This window comes from Ambystoma mexicanum, chromosome 8, assembly GCF_040938575.1.
Source record: "Ambystoma mexicanum isolate Mex_15411 chromosome 8, UKY_AmexF1_1, whole genome shotgun sequence".
NCBI classification, from domain to species: Eukaryota; Metazoa; Chordata; class Amphibia; order Caudata; family Ambystomatidae; genus Ambystoma; species Ambystoma mexicanum.
Window position 1 is genome coordinate 740,464,197 of NC_090929.1, and position 19,201 is coordinate 740,483,397.

Below are 19,201 nucleotides of genomic sequence, written 5' to 3' on the forward strand. Positions count from 1 at the left end.
GAGTAAGTTGTCCCTGTCCATTGCCATTGCCATCAAAAATCATGCCCAGGTAGCAGTAATCCGTTACTACCTGTATGGGAACCGATGTGATTGACCACACATATGAAAGTGGGCCTAATCTTTTTGGTGAGTAATAGACTATTTGGGTTTTAGAGGAGTTTACTGAAAGTTCATTTGCCTGTACATAATCTTGAAAACCATTCAATAGCCGTTGTAAGCCTATCTGGGTTCGTGAAATGAGCACCAGGTCGTCTGCATACATTAATGCTTGAATTTGCACATTGTCTAGCCTTGGGGAGTCCGATATAATTTTGGAAAAAAGTTCTTTAACATCATAAATAAAATAATTAAATACCGCAGAGGCCAAGGCACACCCCTGTTTCAGACCTCGATAGGTTGGAATTTTTTTTGAGAGTAATCCATCAACAGTGATTCTAACACGTACTGAAGTTTCATGGTGAAGTGCAGAAATAATATCATACAAGGTGGAAGGGCAATTATCTCTCTGAAGTTTCCATAAGAGAAGGCGTCGACTAACAGAGTCAAACGCTGCATTCAAATCAATGAAGCCAAAAAAAACCTGTTGCTTGTTTTCTTGGCACTGTGATTTAAGAGCATTTAGGGTAAGTAGATTAACATTAGTCCCCATACCAGCAATAAAACCTGTTTGGTTGGGGTCACGACAGTTATTAATTTTTGTCCAATTATTAAATTCACGCAGAACTAGCCTAGCAAAGATCTTCCCAGGTGCATCAAGCAGAGCTATGGGGCGATAGTTTGCTGGGATAGTTCTGTCACCTTTTTTAAATATTGGAATAATAATCGATGTTTTCCATGAGGACGGTATTGTGCATGTTAGTAATATATTCGAAAATATTATACACAAAATTTTAGTCCAAATTTCTGGGTGACATTTAAACATGTAATTAGACAATCCATCAGGGCCTTCCGCCCGAGAGACACTGATGTGTTGAATAATATTGAGTACTGATTCTGGTTCTATGTCTAGTTGCCAGTGTGAAGTCGAATATTTTCGGTAGGGACTACCAGCGTATTGATCATCGGCATATAGTTTTTGGACATGATCAATCCACAATTGTTCTGTTACGCCATTTAATTGTGAATCGGCTTGTTGGTGGCAAGAGTGGTTGTTAAGTAATTGCCACATGCCAGATGAGTTTTTATTTTGGATTGCTCGGGCCATAGATTCACTGTCATGCTGAAAGACAATTGCTTTCCTGTCACGCATCCAATTCTTGAATTTGCATTTTGCAGATTATAACTCTTGCCATTGTGTTGCTGAAGCAGATGCAAGAATTTTCCTTTTTAGCCCCCTGAATTCAGCTCTTTTCTTCACAAGGGTAGCATCATACGTATGGAGATGTCTAACCGCATTTCCTTTCGGAATAATAATTCTTTCAGCAAATGCAGTTAACACTTCTGTATATGGATTTTTGTCTAGATTATGCTTGACTAGTTCCTCAAATTTACACAGTGAACCATGATTCCACTTCACACGAGTGCGAGCACTGTTCGCTTCTAGAGATGTTCGGTAGAAGGCACTCATTTTTTGCTGTTTGTGTTCGAATTCAAGGGTTAAAATCAGTGGACAGTGATCACTCAAGATATGCTCCTGAACAATTAAGGACTCTATCTTTTGAAACAATGGCAAATCAACAAATATATAGTCAATCATGCTGGTGACAGATCCTCGATGCCATGTATGCTGTGGTGGCATATCTCCCTTTACTGCCCCATTCACCATACAAAAATTACGTTCCAGCATGAGTGCCTTCCACTTTGATGCCACTGAATTCAAGGAATTATCTAACCAACAATTCAGATTCAGGTCGCCTAAAATGATGGAATGACTGATAGATCTTTCCGCCGAAATAAGATGTAACATATCTAACATGCCATCAAAGAACTTCTCGTCAGACAAGCTGGCGTTATTGCGATATATATTGAGTAAAGCGATAACTCTTTGGCCATAAAAGATCTTAACTAACTGCAGGTTTATCCCCACAGAGGCCCATGATGCAATAGAGAAGCCAGCTTTAATGTTTACTGCAATGAGGAGACCAGATGATGGACGGCCACCAGTCGGAATTGCTGGAATAAGTGACAGCTCATAATTGTCCCATAGAGGCAATCTCATTAACCATGTCTCCTGCAATGCCACAATTTGAAAAGAAACAGACATTTCTCGCAATGCGTTGGAAAGATGTTTATGACCACGAGAATTCCAACTCAAGATTTTAATTATATCTGGCAATAGGCACGGTGGTTTGGATTGTTATTGTGGTGATCTTTCAAGACGCCGGGTCTCTTCAACATCACGTCTGGAGCCCTGATAAATGTTGGGTGTAATGTTGGTTATTTTCGTTTTGAGTAGTGCATTATGCGGGTCTTCCGCTAATAGAAAACCCATGTCGAATAATCGCATTTTACTGCGCCAAATTAGACTCCAAACAACTCCTGATGGAATCCAGAGTCTGACCACTGACAAGGGGGCATCAGTTAGAAATTCTATCTGATCAATATCGAATGTTGAAATATTCGATAAGTCACCGATTTCAGCAAATATATTAAGAACAGATTGGCGGTTCAGATCATAGATCGGGTAGTTGCCCTCTCGACATTTTAATATCAACGAGTGAAAATTGGCACGTTGGGGATGTACATGTCGAGAGTTCAAGCGGGATTCAGATCTACGGGGGGTCAATTTCGGAGCAACTTTGGTATCTGATAAAGTAATTCACTGCAGACTTTCTAATCTCTGAGTTGATCTTGAGTCATTTATGCAAGTTGGTCTAATCCTCTCCAGCTGGCTTCCTGCCCCACGGGATTCTGAATTATCACTTGAGGAGTGGGCTATTACTTGCGAAACTGCTGAAGTGAGGTTGTTAGAAAGATATTAATTTACTCTTTTCTTCAATTCTTCAGTCAATTGTTGCTTTATAACAGTGTCCATTAAACTAGTTTGATCTGGCAGAGGTGCAAATGAAACTGTTTTAGGAAATGTAGATGGATGGGACACTGAGTTAGAAGATTTTGGGGGATTCACACCCAACTGTAAAGGAGCCATTATATCATCACTAACAGAAGCTACTGCTGAAATACCAGAATTTTGCATTCCAGATGTTAGATTACAAGCATTTAGGTCATGAGTAGAGTTGGGAGAGCAGAAGTGACAATGGCATTGGATAACTGGATTGGCTTTTTTACTGTATCCTCCACCAAAACAATTTGGGCAGGATCCAGTAGTCCTCTATTGTCCTCTACCAAGACAGTTTGGACAGGCGCCAATGGTGCAATTTCAGGGGGTTGACACATGGGTTGGAAACAAAAATTAGCAGCACTTTTTGTCTTGTTGATTGTATTTAACTGTTGATCCCGGACATTTGCTCCCACAGCCAACGCCGGATCAATAGAGTTAGGGACAGGAGTGACCAATTGTGACACTGGTTGGGGCATTAAGTCCTGTGGGACAACCCCGACACCTGGTGCCGAATAAGCTGATCTAGTGGCCGCAACAGCTGATTGTTGTGCTGAAGTTGTCGTAGAGACTTGCCCCAAAGCTTTAAAAAAAGCATTAAGCGTGTTTTTAGGGTTTTTAGTGCCAATCATGTTTTCAGTTTTCTTGATTGCCATAGTAAATTTAGGCTTCTTATTTTTACAGTTCCGTTTTCTCGGTTGTTGTTCAAGTAGGTGTGTTTCACCAACCACGCCAGTAGCCGGTTCATTTGCTTTCACTACTTGATTGAGAAAGCCATCATTAACTGGAATTGCAATTGTCTCAGGTAATACAATTTTTTCCATGAATGATGTTTCAGGGCCAATGATGCCAGAAATAAAGGGAAGCGGGCAGGGGGTCACAATGGCCGGGGGCACGGCTATTGCAGATGGAGAAAGCAGAAGTGTTGGGACAGCTTCACTTGGTCTAGAAAGCAGTATGACAGATTCCTCACAGTGTTCCTTGTTTGGTGATATTCTAGACATCTGTTGTGTAGCTAGCCATTTCATTAAGTCATCAAATTGAGCATTTTGACACATGACTTTATTATCTAAAGATTCAAATAATTTGCATAGGCTAAACACTGCTGTATTAATGGCCGCAAGAGCAGGATGAATCAATAGTAGTGATTGTGTACTTGGATCAATAGCATAAGGTTGCGTTGGTCTGGGTGTTGGTAATGCAAATGATTTCAACAGAGGGACAATATTCGAGTGAGCCTCGTCCAAGGGAGCCGAAATGGCACTAGATATATACTCAAAGCCCTCACTATGCTGCCCAGATACATGTTTACTTGCAGGAGTTGAGGATGCCATGTTTCCAGAAACAAGTTGGGGAAATGCTATGGGCGAGAGGGAACGCCTAACATTGAGGCCCCCATAACAGTTTTTAGTAGATTCCATCATGGTGATGTCTGAAATGGGTCGTGGATTCACATGTCTAATGGGAGAGTCCTGAATTGATTGTACTTTCCCAATTATCAGCGGGGAAGAGGTATGGTTCATACTTATTAAACTAGAGTCCAGAGACTCAGGGAGTGGAATATCTGAACTGAAAATGGGAAAGTTAAAAGCAAATCTTGGCTCTCTAGAGTCAATTTGAGGAGTAGTTGCAGATGCTGAAAAAAAGGTTTGAGGCGGTGCTCCCGATTTAAGAGGTTCATGAGAATTTAAAGCAGGCTGCCTTTCAAGGGGCAGTGGTAAAAAAGACAAAGGTGATACTCGAGGCATGCCTGTTGTAAGTTTGTAGAAAGTCATGGTAATTAATATGCAAGCACCAGCAAGTATAAAAGAACAATCAAAAAAGGGTCCAGGCTTAAGGAAGCCGCTAAAAATATACTAGTAGCAATTTAAATACAAACAAAGTCCCTAAATAATACACAAACGTAACACTCAAAACTTTAAGTTAAATTGGCCGCAGCTCCGCGTCTACGCGGCTAAGCGGCAAAGCGGTACTTAACCGAGTACTTGCCCGAGATGCGCGCGCGCGATGCGCGTGCGTTTGGGCTGTTAAACAATATCCAATAGGAGAGTAAAAATTACAGGCCAATCCGTGGAGAAGGGAGGCGGGTTGCAGCAAAGTGTCAATCAAGGCGCTAAGGAGAGAAAGGAGCAGGAGCCAGTCAGCCAAAAGTCAGCCAAAGTTTGAACATGAAAGTCAGTTGCCAATGTGCTCTGGCACAATGGTCACCTGTTTTCCCTCGCTGTACACGTCTCAGCTCCTTGCAGCTTCGCAGCTTCTTCCACAGTAGCACCCGGCTTGAAAACAAAAGAGACCGCGGCAAAGCGGTACTTAACCGAGTACTTGCCCGAGATGCGCGCGCGCGATGCGCGTGCGTTTGGGCTGTTAAACAATATCCAATAGGAGAGTAAAAATTACAGGCCAATCCATGGAGAAGGGAGGCGGGTTGCAGCAAAGTGTCAATCAAGGCGCTAAGGAGAGAAAGGAGCAGGAGCCAGTCAGCCAAAAGTCAGCCAAAGTTTGAACATGAAAGTCAGTTGCCAATGAGCTCTGGCGCAATGGTCACCTGTTTTCCCTCGCTGTACACGTCTCAGCTCCTTGCAGCTTCGCAGCTTCTTCCACAGTAGCACCCGGCTTGAAAACAAAAGACCGCGGCAAAGCGGTACTTAACCGAGTACTTGCCCGAGATGCGCGCGCGCGATGCGCGTGCGTTTGGGCTGTTAAACAATATCCAATAGGAGAGTAAAAATTACAGGCCAATCCGTGGAGAAGGGAGGCGGGTTGTAGCAAAGTGTCAATCACGGCGCTGTTTTCCCTCGCTGTACACGTCTCAGCTCCTTGCAGCTTCGCAGCTTCTTCCACAGTAGCACCCGGCTTGAAAACCTTTGCAAACAAGCGATGTTGACGGAGCTTGGTGAGGACTGAATGAACGTGCCTAACATGATCTTGTTCCGAGGTCAGTATACTAAGATGTCGTCTATGTACACTAAGGCGCACACATCAGTTAACTCCCTTAAGACTGAATTCATGAAATACTGGAATGCCGCAGGAGCGTTGCATAACTCGAAGGGCATGACTTGATATTCAAACAAGCCGTACTTAGTACGGAAGGCGGTTTTCCATTCATCTCCTTTTCTGACTCGGAACAGGTGGTACGCTCCTCGAAGGTCCAATTTGGTATAAATCTGGGCATCTTTAACTTGGTCTAGCATCTCAGGGATAAGTGGCAAGGGGTAGCGGTTCTTCACGGTGATCTGGTTCAATGTGCGGTAGTCAATACAGGTTCTCAAGTCTCCTTCCTTTTTCAGTACGAAGAACAAAGGACTGGCTGCGGGGGACTTCGAAGGACGGATAAATCCGTTTGCAAGGTACTGGTCTAAATAGGATTTCAAATGAAGGTTTTCTGGTTCTGTGAGAGCGCAGATCCTGCCGCAAGGGATTTGTGCACCAGGAACAAGATCGATCTGACAGTCATAGGACCTGTGCGGTGGCAATGTATTGGCTTGGTCCTTTCGGAAAACATCTGGAAATCATAGTATTCACTTGGCAAGGTATTAGTTGCTCCCAGCGTTGATACTGTTGCTACGGGAGTCTTGGGGATACAGACGTCGGGTTTCTCCTCTTGATAATAGCAGGCAGGGGAGCAGTCCCCGGGGAAGGTTAATTTTTGTGCCCGCCAGTCTATCAAAGGGTTGTGAGCAACCAACCATGGCATCCCTAGTATTAGCCTGAACTGAGGTGCCTTGATGAGATCGAATGAAATAGACTCCCGATGTCCGTCCTGGCACAGCAAGGTTACCCTGGCTGTGCACTGGGTTACTGGTCCGGAAGCGATTTCTGTCCCATCCACGGTGGTTACCTTGTCCATAGTTGGCTTAGAACACAAAGGAAGCCCCATCTCTGCTGCCAGTTCTTGATCAATATAATTTCCATCTGCTCCGCTATCGGTGTATGCTTCAACGGCATGCATTCTTGACGACTGTTGGTGGTTAATTAAGATCACTGGTATTGCAAAGTGCAAGGTCAGCAACTCTTTCTTCTCACTCGACAAACTGACCTCTACGTTTGTCAAGCTTGGTAGTTTTCCGATTCCTTAGCTTCATCCTTCTCTTTGGCCCTGCCTGTTCTTCTTGGGGATTTTACTGGATAGTTGTTCAGGAAATGTCCTGGTTTCCCACAATACAAACAAAGCTGTTGTTGTCTTCTTTTGTCCCGCTCTTGTTTTGTTAATGGAGGCCGTATAGCTCCAATCTGCATGGGTTCTACAGCATTTTCAGGTACACGGGGTGTGTTTTCCCTTGGTCGAACATACACGGTCCGAGGGTCCGTCTTAGACTGGTCTGCCTTTCGGTCCTGCAACCGGTGGTCTAGCTGCACGACCAGATTTATGAATTCTGAAAGTCTCTGGGTGGATCAACCACCTGCACTAAGACATCCTTTAATTCGCCTCTTAAGCCTCGATGGAATATCGTGGTACTTTTGTTTTCTGGCCACCTAGCTTCGGCAACCAGTCTGTTGAAGGTAGCAATATACGTCAACAGGTCCTGATTCCCCTGTCAGAGGGACAAGAGTTCATTGTCTACTGCTTGTTCCTGGGTATGGCGAGCAAAACGTTTTTCCATTTCTCTCTGCAACCCCCCAAAGTCATGTAATAGAGGATCGTCATGGGTTACCAATGGCACCGACCAATCTGCTGCACTACCATTCAGGTATGATAAGACAAAAGCTACCAGAGCTTGGTCGTTTGGAAATGCTCCAGACCTACAAAGAAAATGAAGGCGGCACTGATTGATGAATGTCGCATACTTCCGTGGGTCGCCTGAGAACCTTTCTGGTGGTGCCAGGGGGCACTGTTCCAGGTAACGTGATCTGTACCGGAGTGGGTGGGATGGCAGGGTTTTGCATCATTGGATTGCTTCCAGGTAGAGGCGCCTGTCCTGCCTGTGATTGCAAGTATTGCCTGCTAATCTCTTCAGTGCTTTCTTTGGTCATTATTAGGTCTCTCCGGAGGGCATTAGTCTCTTGTCGGGCAGAATGAACTTCAGCACGAAGCTCTCCTAGTAATTGGGCCAATTGGTCCATTTCTGATGTCTCCATGGCGCCCAGGTGGATTTGTTATGGTAGGGTTTGCTTTCTGTTACACTCACCTTGTATCCACAGGGACGCCACCCAGCCGGGTTACTCGCTGGTATGCTTCTCAGCTTTGCCCTGATGTGGTCTGCGGGGAAGGTTCTGCCTGAAAATACAGGAGGACTGTGTTCAAGACTGACCAACTGGGGTAAGTATCCTCCCTCCACCCCCGTATGATTTCATTCCCTCTGGCACCCTCCCCTCACCTTGTGGTAGAATTAGGCGTGCTCTCCGTCCTGCCTTCTTTGCAGGGGCGCGTTGTCTTTCATGGGCGAGTGCGGTCCAGTTACTTCACTGACGCCGGCCCGCTTGATATTGTTCAGGTAGGTCTTATTGCTGTTCTTTAGTTTTGTTGCTATCCTGCATGCCTTTCTTTGTTTAAAATGTCTCTTTTTTCTCCCTTAGGTATGCAGAGCTTCAGCGCGGAGAACTGGCTTGGTTGAGCCCCGCTGGTAAATGATGGCGCATTAAGAGCGCTATGATGCGGTAAGTAAGCACTATACGCAGCGCTGATAAGTCTTGCCTTTGCTAACCTGTATTTTCCTCCCTTGTAGGTCGCGGTGTTCTTCAGCTCGAGTGGAATGTCCAGAGTGGTGCCAGCCGAGATGCGATCAGCCACGTAAGCCTTTTGAGCAGTTCGTAATTTGTAAATGTCTCTACTGCTTTCTTTAATGTTGCCTCTATCTTCCTCTTTCAGGTCGTTCTGTCTGGGAGGCGTGCAAATTCGAGGAAGCTGTTCTCAGTAGCTGCAAGTGTTTAAAGATGAAGACTGCAGGTAAGATGCTGCTGCTAATGATGTTCCTTTTGTCTCCTTGCAGGTTCTGCTTCTCCGAGGTTCAAGGGAATAGCTGGACACGGTGAGCGTCACGTTGCAAGCGAGCAAAGTAACGCGAAGTGTGTTGTCTTGCTCGGGTGTGGTTTAAATAGCCCCAACAAAATAGTCCAGGTAAAGTAGTCCCTAAGCTGCCACACCCAAAACACTAGACCGCAAAACTTGGTTCTTAGGAAGGACTGCGCCAGGACTGGCCCCATGAGGGCTTTTGAAGAGGATGCCAGGCTCTAGAGGCCCGAGTCCTGACTCCACCTGGCCAATGGATTTGCCAGAGGGGGTTTTGGGCGAGGGTCGTGAAAATTTCCATGCTGGGAGCCTGGCTTGTGCTGCATGTCCATATGTAATACCTGTAGGGATATGGCCCACTGCAAAAGCTTAGGCTTCCCCTCTTGCATGGCCATTAACCATTGCAGAGGTCTGTGGTCCGTCCGGATCGTAAAGTGAGACCCAATGATGTAGGGTTTTAGCTTCTTTACGGCCCACACGACTGCATACGCCTCTTTTTCTATGACAGATCAGTTCCTTTCCCTTTTTGTCAACCGCCTGATAATGTAGGCAACGGGTTGATCTACCCCTTCAGAGTTCGGCTGCGCTAAAACTGCTCTGATTCTTAAATCGCAGGAATCTGTCTGGATAATGAATTCCTGACCATAGTCTGGCACTTTCAGAACTGGGGCCCTGCACAATGCATCCTTTAAATCCTGAAAGGAGGTTTGACAGGTGGGGGTACAAGTTACCTTCTGTGGCATCTTTTTGGACATTACATCATTCAGGGCCATGGCAATGGTCCCATACCCTCTGATGAACGACCAGTGGTACCCGGTGAGACCTAGAAAGGCTCTCACATGCGTCTTTGTGGTGGGGATGTCCCAATCCTTCACAGTCTGTACCTTCGCTTGAGAGGTTGTTTCTAACCCCCGCCGACCAGATGGCCTAGGTAATTCATGGTACTCTCCGCTATCTGGCACTTCGTGGCCTTGATAGTCAGGCCTGCACTCTGCAGCGCCTGAAGCACTTGTTTCAGGTGGAATACATGATCCTTCCAGGTGTGACTGAGCACAGAAATGTTGACTAAATAGGTGACACTGAAGTTGTGCAGTCAGACAAAACCTGGTGTCACAGCAACCCGTTGGTCGCTCTGGCATCGGTGGCGCAAGGAGAAGCAAACAACTTACAATGTGGTTGTCTATCCTGAAGCAGCGTGTCTTGTGTTATGTCTACTGTGAGCGGCCTAGTTCTTTTGCAAGATGGCTGCTCGCAACTGCAGCGTTCCTCATTAGCTAGTGTGCCGCGGAGATCCTCGCGTTGCAACTCTCCTCGCTCTGGCATTTGAGTAAGATGCTAGTTTTCCATTTGCTTACCTGCCTTCTACTGTGCCTCCTTTTGCTCCATTCTTCCCTTTGGTCTATCCTCCTGGATTGCCTCTTCCCTGCTATTCCTGCATGGATCCTTCTCCTGGTCCTGTTTGGTCCCCCTCCCCTGGTTCTCTTGTGCATTCCTTGGAGTGTTTTCTCCACTTTCCTGTACTTTTGCCAGTTCTGCTGTGGACCGTCCGTTTGGATCTCTCTTGTGAAAGTGTTCTCCGGTGCCATCCATTGCGCATTCCATCCACCTGGAGAGGGGTTTTCTGCCTTCAGGCTTTTCCCTCTATTCTATCTGGACCTATCCTTCCTGCTTGCCGGTTTGTCCTCTGTCCAGTCATCCGCAGCAGGCCATAGTGGCGGCCAGTCAGAATAAGCCCTTCCTCCATAAACAGAGACTTTGTGACAAGAAGAAAACCAAGAAGGAAAAATCTAAGATCTCTCGAAAAGGATCTGACTCATCAGACTCAGGTGAGAGTTTGCAACACCCACAGTATTCTGTCATGATGGCTCAAATGCAAGAACTTATCAATGCCGTTCAAGGCCTTTCTGCGGAAGTGCAGAATCTAAAAGCAGAGACCCCACTTTTTGACATCTGATGACTGCAAGAGATTCCTTGGCATCCGATGCTCCTGTTGGTGGGCTCAATTCCGGTAAATTTGATGGGAATCCAGGACGTTTGAAAGAGTTCCTGGATTCTTGCACTGTTCATTTTCTTTTCCGGGATACAACCTTTGCCACTGACAAGGCGAAGATTGGGTTCATGCTTTCAAACATGTTCGGCAATGCTTTGTCATGGGCTACACCTATGATTATATTTGCAAGTCCTTTGGTAGACTCCCATCCAGCCTTCGTTCAGGCCCTCAAGGACATGTTTGCGAGACAAGAGTTGACTTTCAATGTTTATGAATCCCTCCTGGATGTCCAAAAAGGGAAAATGGAGGTTTTGGCCTACATATCAAAATTCAAGCATCTGGCATCATAGGCAGGATGGCCTGAGTCGGCCCAATATACCACTTTCCGTAGAGGTTTAACTGAGGAGATTAAGGATGAATTGTCATGAATCCCTCGTCCTCCTTCTTTGGCCCAGCTGATATCAGCAGTTTTACAAATTGAATTTTGACAACATGAAAGACAGGAAGAAAAAAAGAAAGAAGAACTGAGGTTCTTCCCTCCTGCCTCGTCAAAACCCATCACCCATTTCTACGGACTCCTCTAATCCAGATGAACCAATGCAGATAGGATGAGTCAGAGGACCACTGACTCCTACCGAAAGACAAAGACTAAGGGATCAAGGTCTCTGGTTGTATATTGGGGACCCTATTGTTGCTAGTCCTTACATGATTCTTTGCGACTTTCAAGGAATTATTGGATGATCGTCTGATGGTCCTTCACTTGGTTCTCAAGAATGTAATAAAGACCCTATAACTGTTCTGGCGTTGTTGGATTGTGGAGCTGCGGGCATATTTATGGACAGTGAATGGGCATCTGTTCACAGCATTTCCTTAGTGGACAGGAAAGAAGCCCAACCAGTTGAAGGAGTCGACGGCCGTCCATTATGTTCTGGTCCCATCACTAAACAGATGATTCCCCTTCAGATGGACATTAACCACCACCAAGAAAGACTGGTCTTTGATATCATTCGAGTAGCGCATGTTCCTCTCATTCTAGGAATACCATGGTTACGACATCACAATCCGCAGATAAACTGGACAAACAATACAGTGCAGTTGATTTCTCCCCTGTGCAAGGAGAAATGTTACCAATCTCAAGGCACTGTAGGTTTGGGACTTGCTTCTGTCCAGGGACCTGATTCTCCCTGCCCTCTGGTACAAGAGGTTGCTAAGATGCTATCCGCTTACAATAAATACCTAGCGGTATTTGAAGACCTACTACCACGAGAACTCCCTCCTCATCACCCAGAGGGTTGTGCCAACGATCTTAAACCAGACTCTCTGGTTCCTTTCGAAAGAACGTATCCCCTCTCGGTATTGCAAAGAAAGGCATTGTGTCAATGCCTTGATGGCAATTTGGCAAATGGTTTAATCAGGGAATCTACGTCATCTGCAGGGGTCTCATTATTCGTCATCTTCAAGAAGGATACCAGTGAGCTTAGACCTTGCATTGACTATTGGAATCTCAATCAGATCACTGTTAAGGACAGATGTCCTCTGTGATTTACTGGGGATGGAAAGGGCACTATCTTCTGGTTATCACCCCCAAACTAATGGCAAACAGAGAGACTCATCCACACATTGGAATAATATCTTGGTTATTACACAGCCACTGTGCATTCAACCTGGTCTGATCTGCTCCCACTCGCAGAATTCTCCTATAACAACACAATTCACTCTGCCACAAAAATGAGCCCTTTAAACTGCCTTACAGGTACCCATTCCTGAGTCCTTCAGGAGAAGGTAAGTCCACCTTCCAACATCCCTGCCTTAAATGACTATCCAAAAAACATCAAGGAAAACCAAGAGATAGCTTACCACTATCTAAAAGTTTCTAAGGCATGACACAAGAAGTATTTAGACTTACATCATAAGGAGAATCGGGAATGGAACGTTGGAGACCTTGTATGGTTATCTACAAGATATCTACCAAGATGGATATGACCATCCAATGTGTCTCTCCATTATGTTGCACCTTTTCCAATTCTTGCCTAAATCAACCCAGTGGCCTTTAAACTCAAGTTACCATCCTCATGGAAAAGCATAAACCCAGATTTCCACTTGTCCCACCTCAAGAACTACCAACCTGATTCATTTCATCGTCCTATAAGATCACCAAGACAAGAACACCCTGTTTCTGAACCTGCGGAATACAAAGTATCAAGATCTGTGACTAACATTATTACTGTGCTTCTCTGCAATATCTAGTCCACTGGAAAGGGTTTATCTTATCTGAGCGCACCTGGGAACCGGTTTCCCATATACATGCTCCCAGGCTGGTTTGTCAACTCCATAAGCGGCTTCCCTGGTAACCGGGACCCGGTTGGGTAAAAAGAGCGCATACTGACACAGCTGCCCATTGGTTGATGTGGCATCAGTGGCACAAGGGGAAGCGAACGACTCACAACGCGGTTGTCTATCCTGAAGCAGTGTTCCATCACGGTCTAGTTCTTTTCCAAGATGGCCACTCGCAGCTGCAGCATTCCTTATTTTCCGATGTGCCGCGGAGCTCCTTGTGTTGCAACTCTCCTCTCTCCGGCTTTTGAGTAAGACGCAAGTTTTCCATTTCTTTACCTGCCTTCTACTGTTCCTCCTTTTGCTCCTTTGTTCTCTTTGGTCTCTTCTCCTGAATTCCCCCTTCCCTGCTATTCCTGCCTTTATCCTGGTCCTGTTTGCTCGCCCCTACCCTGGCTCTCTTGTGCATTTCTTGGGGGGTTTTCTTCCTTTTCCTGTACTTTTGCCAGTTCTGCTGTGGACCATCCCGTTGGATCTCTCTTGTAAAATTGTTCTCCATTGCCATCCATTGCGCATTCCATGCACCTGGAGAGGTTTTTTTTGCCTTTGGGCTTTTACCTCTATTCTATCTGGACCTATCCTTTCTGCTCATCGCTTTGTCCTCTTTCCAATCATCCGCAGCAGGCCATAGTGGCAGCAGGTCAGGATAGGCCCTTCCTCTACGAAGAGCCACTTCGTGACAAGAAGGAAAACAAGAAAGAATCATCTGAGACCTCTCAGAAAGGATACAACTCATCAGACTCGGGTGAGACCTGGTTAACCATTCTCTGAAAAGTGGCAGGGGCATTCTTCAATCCAAAGGGCATCACAGTGAACTAATAATGTCCTTCCAGGGTTGAGAATGCTGACCTCTCTTTCGCTCCATCTGTCAAGCCAACCTGTCACTACCCCGCTGTGAGGTCAAAAGTGCTCAATTACTTGGCAGCGCTGACCTTGTCAATGAGCTCACCTTCCAGAGGCATGGGGTAAGCATCTGTCTTTGTGACAGAATTGAGCCCCATGTAGTCCACACAAAAGTGAACTTCTGTCTTCCCACTACTTGTCTTTCTAGGGACCAGTAGCACTGGGCTAACCCAAGGGGTATAGGATGGCTCTATCACTCCAAGGGACAACATCTTGGAAGCATACTCCTTGATGGTGTGCCTGACCTTATTGGACATACGGGGAATCCTACACTTCAACGGCTTACTGTCTGCAGTGTCCACATCATGGGTGCACCAACCTGCATGACCAGGAGTCAGAGAAAACAGACCGGCAAACTGTCCCAGTTAACAGTGACAGTCTGTCAGTTGCTGTTCTGACAGGTCTGTTGCAAGGTTGACACCTGCAACTGACCCATCTGTGGTTTCAGTGTGCAAGAGGTCTGGGAGGGGATTGGTCTCCTCCTCAGTCTCTCCATCAGTCACTAACGCCACGACCAAGTAATCCAGGCTATATTGGGGTTTTAGCCAGTTGACGTGAAAGACCCTGCACATCTGTTTAGGTCCTTTCACGTCAATGAGATAATTCATCTCACTGACCTTTTCCACAGAAAGGCCCAGTCCACTTGTTCTGAAGGGCACCTGGTTTGACAGACTCCATAATCCACATACACTGGCCTGGAGAATAGAATGTGACTATGGCCTTCTGGTCATGCCAGTGCTTCATCAGCTCCTGAATGGCCTTCAGATTCTTGGTTTACATCTCCATGTACTTTGCCATTCTAGACTGAAGGCCGAGTACATAGTCCACCACATCTCGTGACGGGATGAGGGTTTGCTTTCACATCCCTCCTTCACTAGACTGGGGTGTCCAAACAGAAACTGAAAAGAGGTAAACCCTACTCTGTTCTGTGGCACCTCCCTGTAGGCGAACAGAAGGCACGGTAGCAGAATATCCCATTTTCTCTTCAGGTGCTCTTCCAAGCCACCTATCATGCCTTTCTGGGTCTTGTTGAAACGCTGTTTGTGGATGAAAGGAGGTAGAGAACCGGTAGGTGACTCCACACTATTCCCACATAGCCTTCATATATGCTGATATGAAGTTTGATCCCCTGTCAGAAACGACTTCCTTGGGGAATCCAACAAGGGAGAATATCCCAATCAGAGCTTTCACAACCACAAGGGCTTTGATGCTCCTCAGAGAGATAGCCTCAGGGTATCTTGTGGTGTGGTCTACCACCACCAAAATATATCTGTTCCCTGAGCTGGTTTGAGGATCCAAAGGACCTACAATATCCATGCCTATTCTCTTGAAAGGCCGCCCAACCATGGGTAGTGCGATTAAGGGGGCCTCTGTGGTACCACCTGACATGCCAGAAGCTTGCCAAGTCGGGCAGACCGGACAAATTCCTTAACTTTTACACCAAACTGCAGCTAGCAAAAGAGCGCAGACAACCGGTCGGATGTCATAGTCACTCCAAAGTGACCCGCTAAAGGAATTTGGTGAGCCAAATCCAAAAGGAACTTTCTGTGGCATTGAGAAACCACCAACCTTCTAGAATCCTCATCCTTGGAATCCTTTGGCTCGCTGTACACAAGTCCATCCTACAGGTACACTTTGCACAGTCCAGGGGCCTCGCCCTTTGCCTGCTCCTCTGCCTGCTTCCGGAGACCCGCCAGAGTGGGACACTCTTTCTGGGCTGTGTAGAAGTCAGTCTGATCTGTGTAGAAGTCAGCCCCTAGCTGATGCAAACTCCTCTAGCTTGAGCAGATCCTTCAGATCTTCACCCACATGGTCCTCCACCTCAGGTTCCTGCAATGCACCGGGCAACTCTGAAGTCAAAGGGTCCCCTGCCCAAAAGTAGGCGACTCAGTAGTCTCAGTAGTCTGTGGCACTGGACTAGGGGCTACTGGTCACGCCAGTCCTTCCAATAAGCCTTCTGGAAGCACTCCAGGCCCGAAGGCTTTCAAAGCATTCAATCCGGCATTCTCTTTGGCCCTCGATCGTGTAGCCGCTGCAACTATTTCGGGATCAGAAAGGTCATTACCCAACAAACATGGGACAGGGATGGAGTCTTTCAATGCTACACGGCTCTGAGTCATTACACCTCGCCAGCTGAACTCTACTATTGCTAAGGAGCACTTAATTTTACCATCAAATCCACTTACGCACAAATCAGGCCCATCAATATACTGGCCTGGCTGTACCCACTGCAGGGTGACTGAGGTGACGCTAGCCGCAGTGTATCGGACCGCAGGAGTTTTGTGTCCATTGATGTACACATGCTCTAGATAGAGTTGAGTATTATTGTGAACCGGGGTCTCTTCTGGAGATCCGGCACCGTTCCCACTCAGTGTAACCAATCCACATTCGGCCACTCCCTGGCCTAGTGGGAAATCCTCCTCTGATATGCCCACACTAATGATGGCCTCCTCGATGAGTCCAACATTCACTATGGCTTGCTCGGGTAAGCCCTTGCATGCGGGATCCCCTTTCCTATGGCCCAGCTCCTTACACACGAAACAACCTTTGGTTGGTGAGAACGCAGGTGTCCCAGTTTAAGGGGTGCCTGCGCTCTTCTTTTTGGTGTGCACAGCTGCACTAGAGTTTTGGGATTGCACTTCAATCTTTCGGGACCTCACTTTGAAGAGGATTTGGTTAGGTCTTCCCATCCTTGTTTACTTATTTGTCCGCTGATTTCTCTTCCAGCTTGGGTGTGGTCGCCTGAGCCTTTATCTGGACTCGAGCACTCACAAACCGGTCGGCAGCCTTTGCAAGCTTCCTGGGGTCTGTGATAGTCTTGTCCACTAGATGCTGGTGTAGGTCAACCTCAGAATATTTCAACACATGCTCACACGCAATCAAATTGTACATCCCTATAAATGTGTGAACTTTGTTAACAGTCACCCACCCGCTCAGATATTACGACAAGTGTGTGAACGCTTTAAATGTCTGAACCCTTTTCTTTCAGAGCTCTCTGCAGCTCTTGAGATACTGTTCTGGGGTTTTACAGAACATCCTGAGGAGGGCTGCCTTCATGCTCTCATGAAAGTGCCTATCCTGAAGAGTTAATTCAAAAATGGCCTCAGTCCCTGATGTCGGTAAGGACTCATCAGGTCTGCACCCCACAGTACTTCATCCGCCTCCTGCAGCTGGAATGCCAGCTTGAGCGCTTCAAACCAGTCGAAAATATCCTTCCTCACCTCATAATGCTTGTAATAAGTCTTTGGGGATGTGCCGGCGGGGCTTATTCCGGGTACTCTGGTTTGAGCCACTACTGCTGTTCTCGCTAGAGGCGAACCTGTTGGCCTCTTTCTGCTCCTCAAGCGCCAGCTTGCGCAGCTCTATGGTGACCTTGTCCCACTGTTTCAGTTCAACTAGCGCTCGTCTCCTCTCGACGAGCAGGAGCTTTCTAGCCGCTACCTCATTAACAGCCGGAAAAAATAACTGGGACACTTATAGACTGTGCTGAGGCCTGGGACCTTCAGGATGCTGCACTAGCCCCTGTCCTCACTAACACTCTTGAGTGTTGAGAAACCACACTTGCCCTCCGCTGGGATGATTGGCGGGAAACACAACTCATGCGGTGGTCCTCGTCATTTACCCCCTCTGGAAGGTCGTGTCCGTTCGGGTAACCAGGGCCTAGCTGTCCTCTGGGGTCTTCAACCCAACCGCCCCAGCTTCTACACAAGCTTTGAGGCTGGCCAGCAACTCAGGTTTATTAACGTGTGGGGAAGTCCCCTCTCTTGACATAAGATGTGCAGGACATCCTTGGTCATGCCTTTTATAGTCTCCATGTCAAGCTCCATGACTATTACTATTACCTAGCAGTGACTAAACGTTGCCTGCAACAGTATTTTTATAGTTGGGTGACTAAGCTGTGCGCAAAGCTCCAACCATCCGACCGCTTGCCACCAATGTGACGAACCAACTTTCAGGGCACCAGTGGTCCAGGGATGAATATCGGTTTCTAAAGCATAAATCAACCCCACACCTTTAGTACACCAGTAGGGATGCGAACAGATTGGAATACAAGTGAATTATAAGACCTCCATGTCCAATTTTGGTAACGTGAACAGAGCGGCAGGCTTATCTCCGCAAGGTTGTGGATAGTTGGTTAGCTGCAACAGAGAAAAAATACAATTAATAACCAATGATAAAGGGACTGTCCAGTGAAGGTTGTATAAAAATATCTACTTTATTATTACTACAACAGATATAACAAAAATACAAGGCATGGTAGTCTGTGGGCTGTCTGACGCGGCGGCTCAGGGCCAAGAATCGTCTATGTGCTGGTTGGTGGATCTGGAATGCTGGTCGAGGCAGCTCGGATGGCTCTTGTGACTGCGGCGTGACAACAGTCAGCGGTGCAGCTAGATGCGGTTCAAGGGCTTGACTGTCTCAAAAATGTCCTTAAAATATGGACGCTGGATGATGCTTGTGTGGCACTCCTCCTAGCTTCTTCATCTGGCTTGTGTCCTTTCAAAGTGGACGGTCCAAAGCTCAGAAGAGTGACTGCAGGCAACAACCTAGTCCTTTGTCCAGAGACTCTGTGGCACTTCGCACCTGGGAAGCTTGCTGACAGAACCTATCATGGTACGCTGTGTGCTGGCTGGGTACCGGTTCTGGAGCTGCTTGATGAGTCCAGTATCTGCCTCAGCTCCCTGGGAGATGTTTAGGGAAGGGCTCTTGCTTCCCTCTTGGTACTCCTGGCCTTCCTTCACTGGCGGAAGATGTAGGGTCGACTGTACCTTCAACTTGGGTCCAAATGTGTCCTTCTTCTTACTCCTTTCCCAGTCTTCAGATGATCTGCTAAGTGAGGGGTTCAGCCATCCTTTAAAGCCAAATAGGCCCCAATGATTTTTGCAGGCTAAGCCCACCTTCTTGAACCATTCCTGGGTACCCACCAACAATCTTCTGTTATGCATGAGGTCAGGACCAGAGTGCAACAGGACAGACAAGGGGGTGACAACATATACCTAAGTCCCATCCATCTCCCTGTCTGTTGTAG

At 46.7% G+C, this 19,201-nt stretch overlaps 1 protein-coding gene across 2 annotated transcripts in view; it reads right to left on the reverse strand.

Moving 5' to 3' along the window:
- Nucleotides 1-19,201, reverse strand: part of LOC138472414 (polyunsaturated fatty acid 5-lipoxygenase-like) — a 1,363,458-nt gene that overhangs the window by 700,484 nt on the left and 643,773 nt on the right. The window lies entirely within an intron of this gene.